At 53.0% G+C, this 4,408-nt stretch overlaps 1 non-coding gene across 1 annotated transcript; it reads left to right on the top strand.

Annotated features, from left to right (window-relative positions):
- Nucleotides 1–3,575: 3,575 nt before the first annotated feature.
- On the top strand, nt 3,576–3,736 carry LOC144601524 (U1 spliceosomal RNA). The gene has a single exon (XR_013548322.1). It is a non-coding gene; the product is annotated as a U1 spliceosomal RNA (small nuclear RNA).
- Nucleotides 3,737–4,408: the final 672 nt, after the last annotated feature.

Genomic DNA, 4,408 nt, shown 5'->3' with positions numbered 1-4,408 from the left:
TGCTGGTGACCTTCTACCGCTCCACCATCGAGAGCGTACTGGCATACTGCACCATTGTGTGGTATGCTGGCTGCTCGGCTGCAGACCAGAAGGCCCTCCAGAAGGTCATCAGGACAGCAGAGAAAATTATCGGCTGTCCACTACCTTCTCTGAAGAACATCACCAGCTCGCGCTGTCTGAACAGGGCCAGAATCATAATCAAAGACAGCACTCACCCAGGATATGAACTGTTTGCTCTCCTGCCCTCTGGGAGGCGCTACAGGAGCCTAAGGGCCAGAACAAACCGACTTCATCATATCATATCATATATATACAGCCGTAAACAGGCCCTTCGGCCCACCAAGTCCGTGCCGCCCAGCGATCCCCGCACATTAACACTATCCTACACCCACTAGGGACCATTTTTACATTTACCCAGCCAATTAACCTACAAACCTGTACGTCTTTGGAGTGTTGGAGGAAACCGAAGATCTCGGAGAAAACCCACGCAGGTCACGGTGAGAACGTACAAACTCCGTACAGACAGCACCCGTAGTCAGGATCGAACCTGAGTCTCCGGCGCTGCATAAGGAATTGGAGACCCATCACATTGTTGAATGTAGATTACAAGATCCTGTCTAAGGCCATCGCCAACCGGGTCAAGTCTGCTCTGAGTCTCCGGCGCTGCATTCGCTGTAATGCAGCAACTCTACCGCTGCGCTTAAAAACAGTTTCTTTCCCTGGGCCATAAGAACAGTGAATGGAAGCACTTGACTTGACTTGACTTGACTACTCTCACTTTCGTCGCACTTTAAAAAAAAAACATTTTCAGCATTTTAGGTGTAAAACTCATTCATTATTTATTAGGTTTTTCATTGTTTTTTTAATTGATACTGGTATTTGTTGTGTTGGTTCCTATGTTTGTGCGATTGTCTTTGAAAGATCTGCACTGTCGCTCTGTTTCAGATGTAGCACTTCTAATTTTGTTGTACTGTTCGTACAATGACAATAAAGATTCAGAGGTAAAGGCTCTTTACCTCTGAATCCTCCAAGATCATCTTCCGGTCCAGGGTCCGCCATGTTGAGCAGGATGAGACGTGCTCACGTTACTTCTTCCATAAGGTTCACAGGGGGAGCTCTGTGATCAAAAGCCTTAGGGAGGAGGACGGCTCGGTAACATCCTCGCAGACAGACATGCTCAAGATCTGCAGATCCTTTTATAAGGATCTGTACGATGTAAAGACCACAGACAGCACCGCCTCCCAGAACTTCCTGTCCTCCATCACGGAGGTCTTGGACGACAGCAAGCGGGAGAGTCTGGACCAACCACTGACCCTGGAGGAGCTGACTGGCTCCATCCGTTCCTTTGACTCGAGTAAAACTCCCGGAGGCGATGGCTTACCGGCAGAGTTGTACTCGGCTCTGTGGGACTGGGTGGGCCCGGACCTGCTGGAAGTGTACAACGATATACTTCTAGCCGGCAGCATGTCAGACTCTATGAGGAAGGGCAGCATCACCCTAATCTACAAGCAGAAGGGGGAGATGAATGACATAAGGAATTGGAGACCCATCACATTGTTGAATGTAGATTACAAGATCCTGTCTAAGGCCATCGCCAACCGGGTCAAGTCTGCTCTGGGACAGGTGATCCACCCGGACCAAACCTGTGCTGTACCTGGCAGGAAAATCTCAGACAGCCTGGTGCTGCTGAGAGATACCATTGCCTACGTGCAGGACAGACGGGTGGATGCCTGCCTGGTCAGCTTGGACCAGGAGAAGGCCTTCGACAGGATATCGCACACGTACATGAGGGACGTGCTCTCCAAAATGGGCTTTGGGGAGGGAATCAGAAAGTGGATACAATTGCTCTACACCGATATCTGTAGTGCAGTCCAAATTAATGGGTGGGAATCAGACAGCTTCCCCGTCAGGTCTGGAGTCAGGCAGGGTTGCCCTCTCTCCCCTGTCTTGTTCGTCTGTTGCATTGAACCCTTTGCCGAATCCATCAGGAAGGATGCGAGCATAAGAGTGACATTGCCAGGCAGTGGGGGCACTCAGGTCAAGGCCTCCCTGTACATGGACGATGTCGCCGTCTTCTGCTCGGATCCAGGGTCGGTCCGCAGACTGATCAGCGTCTGCGGCCAGTTTGAGTTGGCCACGGGGGCCAGGGTAAACCGCAGGAAGAGCGAGGCCATGCTCTTTGGCAACTGGCCTGTCCGATCTTCCATCCCCTTCACCATCAAGCCTGACTTCCTGAAGGTGCTGGGGATCTGGTTCGGGAAGGCTGAGGCATGTAACAAGAATTGGCTGGAGCGGATAGCCAAGGTGGGGAAGAAGCTGGAGCTGTGGAAGCAGCGCTCCCTCTCCATCACGGGGAAAAACCTGGTCATCAGGTGTGAGGTGCTCTCGGGGCTGCTGTACTTGGCGCAAGTCCCTCCCTCCCACGCCAAGGGGATCACCCGGGCCGTCTTCCGCTTCATCTGGGGGTCGGCGATGGATCGGGTGCGACGAGCCACAATGCACAAGTCGGCAGACAGCGGGGGTAAAAGCGTGCCCAACGTCGCCCTCATTCTGATCGCCACTTTCGTGTGTGGCTGCATCAGGCGGAGCATAGAGCCAAGGCATGTGGGCACCAAATGCCACTACCTGCTGAGGTTCTACCTGTCCCCGGTGTTGCGAAGGATGGGCCTGGCGCAGATGCCATGCAATGTGCCAGTCAGCTGGACATTGCCGAACCATCTGTCGTTTGTGGAAAGGTTCTTCCGGACCAACACCTTTGACCACAAGTCCATCGGGCAGTGGTCAGCACGGAACGTCCTGCAGGCACTGCAGGGGAATGACTCCATGGATCCTGTGGCGTGGTTCCCAGAGCAGACAGCCCAGCTTGTCTGGCAAAATGCCTCATCGCCAGAACTAACCAACAAGCACCAAGACCTGGCTTGGCTGGCGGTGAGGGGAGCCCTCCCAGTCAGATCCTTCCTGCACCGCCGGAACCTCACTACCAGCGCACGCTGCCCTCGGGACGGCTGCTACGGAGAGGAGACGGTGGCCCACCTCTTCACAGAGTGTGGATTTGCCAAGAGAGTCTGGAGAGGTCTGCAGGGGTCTCTGTCACGATTCATTCCGAGCAGCTCCGTCTCAGAGGACTCTGTGATCTACGGACTGTTCCCAGGGACGCATTCCGAGACTGACATCGAGTGCTGCTGGAAGGTCATCAACTCGGTGAAAGACGCTCTTTGTTCTGCCCGATCCTTGTGGACCTCCCAGCGGAGCGAGCTGTCCGTCAAGGAATGTTGCCGACTGGCCCACTGCAGACTGCAGGAGTACGGGCTGAGGGACGCACTGAAGCTCGGTGCAGCCAACGCTAAGGCCCTGTGGGGGAGGACCACAGTCTAGGGTCCTTCCGCTGCTGGACATGGGGGGGGGGGGGCAGGGTGTGGTGGAGAGAGACGCCCCTCCAAATAAGGGATACTGGGTATTTGTCTGTAAATGTAAGTAAATGTATGTAAATTTGGAAGTAAATGCCTGTATTGAATGTAACCTCCAGAAATGTCGGATGGGCTTGTTTAAAAAATATGTTTTGTAAGTGATATTTATTACTTGAATAAAGTATTTTTTGATATAAAAAAAAAAGATGTCCCAGGACGAGGCTATCCCATTGCACTTCGGGTGTGCTGACGCCTGCGATGTCCCCAAATGCGGGATACTCGACTGCAAAATTTGTGGTAGTGGGGGACTGTGTTCGTGCTCTCCCCTGGTTCTCAATATAAAAACAGAATGAAATATTGGTAGTGGGCTGATGATTTAGTCGCTAATCTCATTCTCCATAAATGCTCCAGTATGGAGGGTAGTTCATCGGCCTTTTGGCTAAGATCAAGTGTAGTATCTGTTCGTACCTGGCAGGGGAGACACCTTGATCACTAAGGAGGTTCTCCCAGGACCAGTTGGATTGCATCGAGTTGGATTGGCTACAACCCTAATGTTCTTATAAGAGCAGTATCTGTATTGAGTCGTGGATCATTGACGAGGAGCGGAGGTCAGGAGCAGGAGTCTGGTTTAGGGGTGGATCCATGCTGGTTGGGTAACCAACCTAACACCCTTATCCAGGTGGGATGGCAGCAGCAAGTGGAGCTGGAGGACAGGGTATCCGGAATACCCTGCGTGTATCGATAAAGGACCTCAGGGAGGGGACCCCTTTCTCACGGGACCTCTTCATCAAGAAGGTGCTGCTGGAGGCCTGTGGATTCAAGGCCGGAGACATCTTCTGCCTCCAGGACTTCCCAGGTAATGGATATTTTGACGTTACTTTCCAGAACCCGGCGGGATGGCAGAAGGTGCTGCAGGACTTCCGGGAGAAGGGGGACGAAGCCCTGCTGTCGCTCCTGAAGGTGCAGCCGCTCTTCACCCTCCCCACCCAGAGGGAACGGAT

This window comes from Rhinoraja longicauda, chromosome 16 (assembly GCF_053455715.1).
Source record: "Rhinoraja longicauda isolate Sanriku21f chromosome 16, sRhiLon1.1, whole genome shotgun sequence".
Classification (NCBI taxonomy): Eukaryota; Metazoa; Chordata; class Chondrichthyes; order Rajiformes; family Arhynchobatidae; genus Rhinoraja; species Rhinoraja longicauda.
The sequence above is the reverse complement of the archived record's forward strand: the minus strand, read 5'-3'. Positions and strand labels throughout refer to the sequence as shown.